Source organism: Phoca vitulina, unplaced genomic scaffold (assembly GCF_004348235.1).
Source record: "Phoca vitulina isolate PV1807 unplaced genomic scaffold, GSC_HSeal_1.0 scaffold9, whole genome shotgun sequence".
Lineage (NCBI taxonomy): Eukaryota > Metazoa > Chordata > Mammalia > Carnivora > Phocidae > Phoca > Phoca vitulina.
Window position 1 is genome coordinate 15754078 of NW_022589712.1, and position 12597 is coordinate 15766674.

The 12597-nt window shown below is 44.4% G+C and overlaps 1 protein-coding gene across 1 annotated transcript in view; it reads right to left on the minus strand.

Annotated features, from left to right (window-relative positions):
- MTHFD1L (methylenetetrahydrofolate dehydrogenase (NADP+ dependent) 1 like) overlaps positions 1-12597 on the minus strand; it is a 182811-nt gene that overhangs the window by 152157 nt on the left and 18057 nt on the right. The window lies entirely within an intron of this gene.

Sequence of the window (12597 nt, forward strand, 5' to 3'; positions counted from 1 at the left end):
AAAGAAAAGGAAAAGGAGCAGTCAGCTCAGGGCCTCCACTGTGGGCAGTTATTGCCATCCACACGTCTTCACCACTAACTGCAGTGTCAAGGAAAAGGGGCCACGAAAACTGCACAGATGGAAGCAGGAGACTGAAAGGTGTATGGGGTGGGTGGCATCTGGATTCACGCAGCAGCTCAGGAGGAAGACGGGGGGGGGTTGGAGGGGAGCCACTCTAAGATCTGGCCAGTTCGGCACAGGGTCGGGGGGGGCGGGGGGTGGCGCTGCTGGCTTGTTCAACTACACAGTCCAAATTAGGCCCATATGGAACTTTTACTGGATCTATGGGAGGATTTTCAAGAGCTCAAGAAAGAATCTCATTTTCCTGGAGGCTCTGCTTAGTCTCTTGTCAAACTGCTCGTTTTTGTTTTTTTGTTTTTTTGAGAAAAAGAATGCAACTATTAGCACAAAACACATTCATCACAACCGTCCTGTCCAATTTTGATAACAATGCTGGAGGAACATGTCTGGTAGGAAGGTAACATTTAGAAGAGATTGGCTCTGACCTCAACCAAAGAATGGCCACCTGTCCCCATACCATCCCAACTAAGCAACCGACGATCACAAACTGGATCCATACGTGAAGAGCCAGAAAAGTAAAGGAGGAATCTGAGACCCCGTGGGGGAAAAGAGCTATGACTGCGCTTGTCAGCTATGTGGGTTGGTGCTACTACACCCATTTAATAGACAAGGAAACTGAGGCTCAGAGAGTGTAAGCACCTCTCTGGTAAGTCCTGTTTCCCCTAGAGGAGCCAGTCTCAGAACACTCAATCAGGGGAGAAAGAGACAGCTGCCCGGCCTCCACTCTCCCACAATGTTTTCCTTCCCCCATTGCTTTTTCCATAGACTTCAGTGCCCTGCAACTGACTGCAGATTCTTTAGAATCAGACAAAGGAGTGGCAGACAAAACATGAAAACAGCCCCACTGCCGTGACCACCACCCAACCACCCCATCAGTGAACGTGCTCCACATGCCCTCAACCGTTCTTAGCTTGGACAGGCTGATCGCTGAAGAGCCCAGGGAAGCACTAGGTGAGCAAGTCAGCCTAAGAGTCTGTAACACAGTCTGGGCAAGAGGCTGCATCCGCTAACGTCTCTTAGAAATCTCAGAACAAGAGATGGCAGCGAGGCAAAGCAAATCCATGACGGTCCTACCTGGTTTATGAAGAAAAAACGCCAGGATCTAGAAAAGCTCCAAGTGTCCTGATAGAGGAACATGGTAACAATTGGCTTCTTTCTTTCTTTCTTTCTTTTTTTTTAAAGATTTTATTTATTTATTAGAGAGCAAGTGAGAGAAACAGCATGAGAAGGGGGAGGGTCAGAGGGAGAAGCAGGCTCCCCGCTGAGCCGGAAGCCCGATGTGGGACTCGATCCCAGGACTCCGGGCTCATGACCTGAGCCGAAGGCAGTCGCTTAACCAACTGAGCCACCCAGGTGCCCGGCATGGCTTTTTTTCAAAGAGCCGATAAAGCCAACCTTTAAAGTTAACATCCCGGGAACATTGATCAGTTTGATCACGTCAACAGGGAAAAGGGAATTAACATTCGCTGGGTCCCACTAATGAGCCAAACAGTGCTCACTGCTTTTCTCTATCGTACTTCATTAAGGCCCAGGAAGAATACACTGAAATGGTGTCACAGTAAATCAACTGCATTAATCACACTAAAAAGAAGAGAAGTCCCTACCAAAACAACCATCTTTTTTTTTATGCTGTGGGACCATGACACTATGAAACAGAATTCAGAAGTTTACTGCTAACATCACCAGCACCCTGGTGCAGTTCATGTCACACGTCCTCCACAGACAGATGTGAAAAGCAGCGAGATTTTTGGGTGATGTCATATTTAGGGGCGAAAAGTGTTCTTAAGGAAAGAGGATTTTAAACATCTGAATAAAAACATGTATTTCTTTATGTACTGATACCACTGCAGATACTCAACCACAGTAAGCCTCAAGAGAAACTCAATGTTTAACTCTTGTTGGAAACGATCAGCAGATAAGAAACGCCATGGCGCTACATTTTCACGCACAATAGCAGCAAAAACAGAACATGTTAAAACTTCTATAAAGAGGAAGTTAATATGTACAAGACTGAAACATTCATTTTGGAAAAAGCCAAGGATCAGAGGTTCACACAAGTCCCCTAAGAACACTTAGTTTCCTACACGTGGTGCCTTTGATACAACCTGTTCTTTTCATTACCTATAAATCTCAGGGATCTCATTCCGACTCCGCAACTCTGTGTTTAAACACAACCCCAAAGTGGGCTGTGCTAATAAGCAACTGGAGGACAGTTGATCCCACAGAGAAAAGACAAAAGTCTCTGCCATTAGCAATGATCACATTGGAGATGCTAATTCTTTCTGGAGAGGAAAACTGCTAGATGCTTAAATCAATAAGTAACTCACTGAGGAGCAAGGAAGATTTTAATGAGCTAAAATTCAAGGAGAATTATCGTCTCGCTGGCTGTTTCTACTTTCCTCCTCCCAAATGGGAAAGACCCTGGCCAAAGCCTGGCTTGAAACTCTACCTCATAACAAAATATTGCTTTTCTCTGCTGAGGCTTGAGTAGAAGCAGCTTACAGAGCACCGCCCACTCCCCAGGCAGAAGACCAAATGTTAAAACAATAGCAAGACACAGAAATGCTGACGTTTAATGTGGGGCATGTGGGAGTAACGTATAGTTCAGATATCATGAAAACTATTTTTCTCTACGTCATTGATTTTTAAGAGCGGGGGGCAAGCATCAGAAAATGGACAGAGGGAGATGGAGGACAGATGTGATTTCAAGGTCATAAGGAACATCATGGTTTTGTATTTAGCAAAAAAAAAAAGCATCTTAAAATTCAAATTACAGGAAGTACAGCCCCCCCCCGCCCACTTGACTAGAAGACAGAATTTATCTTTTGCTATCAATGTGTTTTGAAAGGGCACATATGGGGCAGGGGCGCCTGGGTGGCTCAGTCGTTAAGCATCTGCCTTCGGCTCAGGTCATGATCCAGGGTCCTGGGATAGAGCCCTGCATCGGGCTCCCTGATCCGCGGGAAGCCTGCTTCTCCCTCTCCCACTCCCCCTTGCTTGTGTTCCCTCTCTCGTTATCTCTCTGTCAAATAAATAAAATCTTTCAAAAAAAAAAGAAAGAAAGGGCGGGCACATATGGGAATCTCAGGTATGAGATATACATATATACTAAAAGCTGGGATGAGTAAAAAAAACCAAGGTCGAGAGAGAGGTTTTGATGAATCATGATTATATTACCCGAGACCTATACAACCTGTTTCTATATTCTTCAGAAGTTATCAACACAGTTCAGAAAACAGAGTTCCAAAAAAATAAACCAATGGGTCCTTTCTCCAGGAAAGCTGTGCTTCTAAAATTATAGTAACTTAAAGAGAATAAAAAAGGTCCAGAATTCCTTAGTGAATATCCTCAGCGGCCACCCCTCAGGCCCTCAAGGGTGGAGACTGATGCGGGGCTCGATCCCACAACCTGTGAGATCATGACCAGTGCTGAAACCAAGAGTCCGATGCTTAATGGACTGAGCCACCCAGGCGCCCCTCATTCTTCCATTTTCGATGAACTGGGACACACTGTCGTCTGGGTGAGCCCGGTCACGTGGCTTTACAGATCACATCTTCCACAGCAGATTCCTCATGGTGCTTTGCAACAACAAGGAGAGTCTGTGAAGTCTTACAGGGCACAGAGGCTCCTTGACGATCTCATGGCAAAGTCCTAAAAAGAGTTAGGTTCTTCTTTTTTTTTTTTAGGAACATAGATATTTAATGAAATCCACAAACAGAAAACAAATTTTTTTCTTTTCTAACCCATCCCCCCATCCCCCCCTTTTTTAAGTTTTAATGGAATGTCACTTTTCTTTCTGTAAGTGCCAAATTCCCAAATGTGCTGACCTTTTCTTGCTGACTGACAAGTATCTGTTAGACTGGGCTACTCTGGTTGCCCTCAGGCCACCAGACGTGTTTTAGGAAGAAGGTTACTCTGGAAGCTGGACTGAGAATGGGTTGGAGGGAGTGGGAGGGAAACATGCAAGAGGAGGAGACATTTGGTGGGAAGCTGGATGCAGGGGTTTGGAACTCAGGATGGTCAGGGAGGAGGGGAGGTAGGCTGGGACTCGTCAGCAGACAGATGGAGTTAGACTCAGAACCTTGGAGATCTGAGAGAAATGGGTAGAATGGGAAGGAAAGGGGCCTTAAGTCACCCCTGGGAGAACTCAGATTCCAGGAAAGAGAAGAGAAGCAAACGGTGACTCTGGTGTGGCCCCGTAGGAAGTGTGGTGTAGTCACACAGGTGAAGGGGAAAGGGCACAGTAGACAGGTTTGAATGACACCCAATGGCCAAACTAAAAGCAACAAAATCCATTTTTGGCAATTAGGAATCTATCCGTGACTTTCCTGTAGAAATGGGCATTATCACCCGTGCCTGGCAAATCCCTGCCATTTGAGTCAAGTGTGTTCCCTGCAGATGGAGACTTCATTCAGGCCGAGTGTTTCATGACCAGAGTCCCTGTTTATTCATGCGTTATTTTAACTTAGGACGTCTAACTTTTTATTTGAATTAACTGAACCTCTACCGTAGGATTACGGCTTTGTACCTATGGATCGATATCCACGCTTTACCGAAATATTAAGCATGCTATCAAATAGAAACATTAAAATAACTGACTGTGTAAGTACTCTGATATAAGAACACCAACCCATTTTCACTCAGATACTGTAATATTTTGGCAAGATGAGAGAATGACGATTTCAGCAAAAGGTATTCCCCTACCCTCTTCCCCGCACACCAAGTGATCTCATCCTGGGAGAATTCTTTTCCTTTCACAAATTGCGTGTGCGTCTTTTTTCCACTCTCCTCTGTGATCAGAACAAATCATTGGCTTTTCTTTTCTTTTTTAAGATTTTATTTATTTACCTGAGACAGAGAGCATGAGAAGCGGGAGTAGCAGAAGCAAGCTCCCCGTTGAGCAGGGAGCCCGACTTGGGGCTCAATCCCAGGACCCCGGGATCATGACCTGAGCCCAAGGCAGACGCTTCACTGACTGAGCCACCCAGGCACCCAGATCATTGGCTTTTATTTTATTTTTTTTAAAAAAAGATTTTATTTATTTGACAGAGAGAGACACAGCGAGAGAGGGAACAGAAGCAGGGGGAGTGGGAGAGGGAGAAGCAGGCTTCCCGCTGCGCAGGGAGCCTGATGTGGGGCTCGATCCCAGAATTCTGGGATCATGACCTGAGCTGAAGGCAGACGCCCAACGACTGAGCCACCCAGGCGCCCTGATCATTGGCTTTTAAAATGAAGACCTATCTTGTGCTTATTTCATAAATCAGAATGACTACAAGCCAAATGGACAGCTAGGGATTATGATTACAGCACTCATTTACCAACATTTTCTCCCAAAGGATAATAAATGACCTCCCTTTTTCTACATGTTCCTAAGTTCACCTCTTACTTCACCATTCGACATACTTAACGGCTCCGTATTTGAGAAGAATACCAAAGAGATTCAGCTGTGTCCAGAATGATAGAAAAGATAGTTACTCCGTCTTCAGGGGCGCCTGCTGCTGACGTGGGTTATAACACACGAGAGAAGGCAAACACAACCTCACATCTGGTAATGGGTATTCTTTGATTCATCAAAAATAATTCCCTTCCTCCCACTCCAGGGAGAAAATTAAAAAGGATGGCTAAGAGACACAGAGAGAAAGAGAGAGTCTGTGGGTGGTGAGAGAGAATCTGGTATGACAAAGACTCAGAACCACATGGCACAAAAATGAGGAAAAGGCCCAAGTTACAGTTCTCAAAGCAGCACTCGGCCAGCCAGGCCTCACGGAGGCAGGACAATCTACCTTTATTTTGTTAACCCCGAACCTCAATAGCTGCAGCCTGGTGGAGTTAATGCAAGGTGAGGCAGCTGTGGGAAATTGAACTTTGCATTTCCCGACACGCTCGCATTTTCCAATTCTGAACCTTGGATTACACATCGGGCCGTTTTTGCATTCCACTTCCTCCGAGTCACTCTCCGGGGCCTCGGTCACCTCCTGTGCAAAGTGAAGAAGTTGCACTCGACGGAAGGGGACTGAGGTGCAGTGGGAAGAATGCTCTGGGGTTACAAGACCTCGGTTCAAGTGCAGGCTCCGCTGCTTCTCATGGGTGACTAGGCTCGCCACACTTCATTTGCACGTGTAACATTAATGAGGTGATAGAGGAAAAAAGCTTTGAGAAGGAAATCTTTACCCAAACGTAAGGTGCTTTACTGTTGTGGATTACGTTTAATACCTACCCATTAAAGTATTCTAATTCCTTAAATTAGATTTTAATTCCTTAAACATCATTTACACTGGGGAAAAAGGGGTGAAAGGTGGAGCCAGGCTCTGCCGATGGGCAGAAGGGCCAACAGGGATAACACTAGGTGCGCTGGAGGGGATGTCACCGGCCTGTTCGCCACAGGACGTAGGGAGGGAGCCCTTCTTTTGTGCAGTATACACCTCAAACTATGTACGACTAACAGGTGTGTCACCATACGTGGTCCCCTGGAGGGCATGCCCGTCAGTTCCAGCAGGTTCTCTCACAAATTCTCTTCTCACCAGTGCTAGATATAATCAGCCTGATTTGGGGACTTTTAAAAAAGTCCCATTCACCTCCTTATCTGCTGTTATTGAGCAATGCAATGATCAGAGAGTGGCAAGAGTGAAAAGAATGGGAGGTGACATCCAAAGGCATTTTCAGTCCAGGAACATGGACAAATCTGTCAAAGAACGCTCAGGGCCCTACATGACTCAGGTCACTTAGTCACACATTACTGAATAACCTTGGTATTTGCTTGGCACAAGATCCGTGGTGCCCCGAGACCCGGGGCAGTCTCCTTGCCACCTGTAACCGGTGCGGGTGGGGGGAGAAGAGAGACCCGTCGAGGCGCCATCCTGCACGCCCCCACATGTGACCAGGGTGCCCCCACGCACCCTCTCAATAGGGTGGACACCCTCCCTGGAGGGCTGGTGACAAGTCCAAGGCCTCAGGGAGGGAACAGTACTGAGTCTACTTCGGCTTCCTCTCTTAAAAGGATTTCTGTGGGGTGATAAACTGTTGGAATAAAACAACGTGAACTCAACGCAAGTCTAACGTCTTGGGCCTTGGTCTCTCCGATGTTTCACATCTGAGCTGTCAGGTGCTTTCGGGTGTAAAAGATAAGACTGTAAAGGTACTTTTAAAGACTGGGTTTTGTGATTGTCTGGAATGAGAGCTGACTCAGGACAGTGGCTAAAAATTCAGGCTGTAGTGCCACCTCCATTATTTTAAAATTAGATTTGGAAAGTCTCTTTACTTCTGAGTCTCAGTTTCCTCCTCTGTGCGATGGGGAGAATGAGGGTCCTGCCGAACAGGAAATCTGGGCAGAATCAAGGACACAACATGAGCAAAGCGCTGAGCCTGGTTCACAGGACTCACTAACTCAATTAATGTGAGGTACCGTTCCTGCCATTATAATAAGGCCACTGGTTTGTGGCCTCTTCTTGTGAAAAAGAGTGATTATGCTCACCAGAAACCTTGAAGGCCAGAAGACCTGTGGGGTGACATATTTAAAGTGCTGAAGAAAAAATATCTGTCAACTGAAAATTCTCCATCCAGCAAAAAGGTACTTCAAAAACAAGGGAGAGAGTAGTATATTTGCATATTAACAAAAGCTAAAGGAGTACATTATCACTAGACCTGCCCTACCGGAAATGCAAAAAGGAGCCCTCAGGGTAGAAATGGCAAGTCACTTGACATTAACTCCAAGCCTTATGAACACATAAAGATCTCCAGAAAAACCAGTATTATTGTATTTTGGGTTTGTAACTATACATTTTCTTCCCACAACATTTAAAAGGCAAATGCATTAAAAATTAAAATATATTAAAAAAAAAAACCCAATCATGTAAACTCACTAATCTCATCCAGTTTAAAAGCTGGAATTTTTTACCCAATCTTTGGAAAAAAGATTATTCTTTTTTCAAGATTTCATATGTACCATACAAGTCTATTTAGAATTTTCCAATTCACTTTTAAAAGCCTTCTATAAGCCACGCTATGTAGTGAATTTAAACTGGAAATGATTTTGTAATCACTTAGCTTTGCTCAAAAAAAAAAGACACCTTTTGATCCTTCAAATGGGAAAGACTTGTATTTTTCCCTTCTTGTGTTAGTACTAGTTTTGAGGGTCTCTGTGCTCAGAAGGAGAAATGAGATCCTCTGAGAAAAACAAAATAAAACGGTTCTCTTATTTCTGGGTTATTTCTTCTACACACAGCTGGGACTGACCCGATTTGTCACAGCTGAAGGCCATTTCACCCCGTCCTCTAGCCGTGTCTAACCACAAATTCAGAAGAGGCTCTCCTGCTAGCAGTGTGAGTAAGGGGGTGTGCACGCAGGGCCCCAAGGAACCTGTGAGCCTCTCTTCCCTGGAGAGGGGCACCACTCCACCTCATAAATACTAAATGCAGAACATTCTCTCACCTCAAACTGCTTTTGGCATCAGGGTGAACTCATCAAGGTGAGGCAGAGAGAAGCCAGTTCTCACTGGGCGGGTGGCTCTGTCCAGTCCCCGCCTGGGGAGACATTCTACTCCAGGGGCCTGGGAAGATAAGTGTGGGGCCTGTGTTCTGGTGGTGGAAGGAACCCTACCCAAAAACATCATACCTAGTGCTTTTGCTTACTGACAGCCCATGATCCTCCATTGCATGCAGCTAATTTGGACAAATGCCCAGACATTCTTCCCCTCCCCCACGTATAAATGCATAACTTCTAGCAAAGCCCAGAAGTGAAGCTCAGAAACAAAGCAGGAAACTTATTCTTAATTTTCAGTGACACACTCAGATGGGCATAAAGCGGTAAAGTTGAAAATTACAGAAGTCTACTCTATTTTCCACAAAACTCTGAAAAGGCAAATCTCAATTCTTCATGCTTAGGCTCCATGGAGATTTTATGCATAATCAGAATCCATTTCTATTCAACTAACTCTATGTAAACATCCCTCAACATTGTAGGAAGGAATATATTCCCGTAAGAAGTAATTAATAAACAAGGAACCCCCACCAGACCGGACTTGAAGTAGAGTGGCTTCTGAGGGACACAGAGCTTGCGGGAAGGAAGAGGTCCACATTACTTAAAGTTGGTAATACTGGTGCGGGGGCGGGGGTGGTGATAAAGGCCAAAGCTGGGCACCCACTCTCCCAGACACCCTCCCTTAGTCTTGCTTTGGTTTCATCCTTTCCACCTCCAGATGTTGCAAGGCCCTCCCTCAGCGACTCCTTCTGCCAGCCATACATTGGAAGCATGTCTACTGGGCTTCCAGTGAGGGACCCAGGTCCCACTATTTTATTAGCTTATCTCCTTATGATTTCATTGACCCACTGACTTTTCCACATTGTGAAACTGGCCAGTGTCTTTCCTGACTCACCATTAATAGCAGCCAAGCTATTAATGTGGATGTTCATAGGTGCCAAGTTCTGTGCTAAGCACACTTGTACGACTGAACCCCCCCGCAGCAGCCCTATGGGGGGGGGAGAGGTATGATCCCCACTCTACACATGAAGAGACAAGGTTCAGAAAAGTTAAGTGACAGCTAAGGCTTGAACCCAGAGCTGTTTGTCACCAAAGCCTATGTCCTACCGCTTACCAAGAACACAAACGTGTCTGACCCCGAATGCTCCCAGGCAGTTCCTACTGGTCACAGTCGGCTGTGACTGCCTACACGTCACCCCAAACTCGAGAGACTACATGTACTGTAGGAGGTGGTAGGCAGGACTCTAATGTTACGTGGTCACCTCCCGATCCCGAAACCTTTCATGATGGAAATCCCCAACCAGACAGCCAACAGGGGGAGCTTGCCTCATGTCAGGTACAAATAAGCCTGTAAGAAATGCTTTGCAAAGATGATTTCCTTCGACCTAATAGCCATAATCCTTTGTTTTCCCTTTTCTTTCCCCAACACTTAGCACTGCTGATTAGGAGAATCTAAATGTACCATAATCTTACATTGCACTATTCGTTGTTGATGAAATGAGAAAACAAGAATCCCAAACTCTTGTTAAACTTCCACGTTCACTGTTTCTCACAGGGAAGGTTTGCTACGGGTGTGGCAAGCAAGGGTGGACACACACCCTGACCCGGGCAGGTGCCCCCGAGTGCCAACCCCGCGCCCCGGTGTTGTTGGGACCACATTACCTGCTACCACTGTCGTCTGCAGAGGGCTGCAGTCTGAATTCTTTGCAACAAGGCCCAGCAGTGGCTTGCGTTTTAGAAATAAAATACAGGAGGAGTGAAAAGTCAAATGTCAGGCAGAAGCATGGAGGCTCGTCTGCGGGGAGGTAGTTGGCTAGTGGAGTGCTAGCTGGGGGCATGAGAAATGGAAAGAGTAAGGCTTTGTCTTGCGGTGCGACAAGTAGTAAGTAGGCCAGGTAGAGGGGGGCCAAATGCCAGGAGCCAAATAAATTTCAAAGACCAGTATGAGGAGCCCTGAACCGGCCTTTCCATATTTTTGGCTACAAAGATGAAGCAATAAGGAGAAAGGCCACAGTCTCTAAGATTCACGTGGTGCCACTGTAAGTACCCAGGACTCAGGAAGCAGAATGTGTGTGCAACAAGAACTATTCAAGAGAACCTTCCTGGATATTGGAAAACAGGAAAGTTACCCAATTTCTAGATTCTCTAGAGAGTAAAGCCACTAGATCGGTCTCAAAGGTAGGATGAGATTTATCCATCCCAAAGAAGAGTCAAGGTGATTTATTCCCATAATAAAAAAGTACTTTGAAAGATGTCTTTGTTTTACCAAAATACAGATACAACCAGCAAAGTATCTGTGACAGCTGTGAAAACATTCAGTTGCCAATGAAGGTATTTTTCTCTTTTTCACCACAGCTGTTCAGTTGAGAGCAGGGTTTGTTTTCTTCTTCTGCTAAGCTTCCAAATCAAAAATTCTCAGCTCTGAATTACAAAGCACAGTCCTTGAATTTTCTTGAATAGGCTGCCACCACGTGGTGACCACTAAAAAGGCACATAGGTTTTGAGCTTAGTTGGGAGACCACGTTTCTGAGCTGTCTTAATGGGAGAGTTACATTGATTAGATCCAGCTGCCGGTCAAATATTACACTTCTCTGTCGTTGAGACACCTGCCTTCCCTGGGCAGGACTACAACTGCTCGCATCTGTTCTCATGGCGCAACATGAGAACATGTATTTTTCGATGTTGTTCTGCAGTTACTTTATTGTCTTTAACACACTTTTAATTTAACTTCACTTTGCATGAAATTTGTAAAAATTCATTGCCATTTTTGGAAATTAAAAACTTTAACTGTTCCAGCCATGAAAATGTAAAAGGATGATAGAATGCACCTGGACACCCAGCCCACTGCCCAGAAAAAAGGCATGACCAATACTAGTAATCCTTTCCACCGACATCCACATCTTTGTCCTGGTAAATGGTTTCCTGATTTGGTTCAAGGACCATACATTATTCTTTAGTCTTTTACTTTATATATGTAGCCCTAAAGCATAGATATATATGGTATTGCTTTTAGACCTTAAATAAATGGTGTCACATGCAATATACCCTTTCGCAAATGCTTTTTTTCCAGCAGTACTATATTAAAGGATTCTTTCACATTGATATTTACAGCTCAAGATCTCTTCAACATTGTCTTGTTTTTGCCCTTCTACCTCTGTGTAAATTTTATTTTATTTTTTAAAGATTTTATTTATTTATTTAATAGAGAGAGAGAGAGAGAGCACAAGCAGGGGCAGACGCTTAACCGACTGAGCCACCCAGGTACCCCTTCTGTTAAATTTTAGAATCAGTTTGTCAAACTCTCCAAAACAATAAAAGTCAGGACTTTGACTCAAATTTATAGATTAATTTGGGCAGAATCAGTATCTTTAAGATATTGAGTCCTTTTTTTTTTAACAAGGCCAAATCTCTTTATTGCAAAGCCACCAACATGCTGCCATGTTTGCTTCTCTTGAAATTGAGTCCTCTTATCCATGAACATGGTATCTCTGTTTTTGAGTCTTCTTAATGACCTTCATCAAAATTACATTTCTTTCAAAAGATCAGAAATAACTTCTGTTAAATATATTCTTAAGTGCCTTATATTCTCATTGCTATTATAAACTCTAATTTAAAAATTAATTTAAAAAAATTAATAAAAAAATTACAGGGAGCCTGGGTGGCACAGCTGGTTGAACTCAGGTCGAGGTTTCCAGGTTGTGAGATCGAACCCGAGCCCCGAGTCAGGCTCTGTACTCAGTGCAGAGTCTGTTTAGGACTTTCTCTCCCTCTCCCTCTACTACTCACACGTGTGCTCTCTTTCTCTCAAAGAAATAAATCTTTAAAAAATAATTAATCTTTTAACTATGGGTGTGGTGTTTAGAAATGCATTCGGTTTTTGCATGTTGATCTTATATCCAAGAACCCAAGTGAACTCTTACTCATTCTCATATTTTTTTATAGATTCTTTTGAGTTTTTAATGTAGGTAATGGTATCATCTAGGATTGATGACAGTCTGGTGT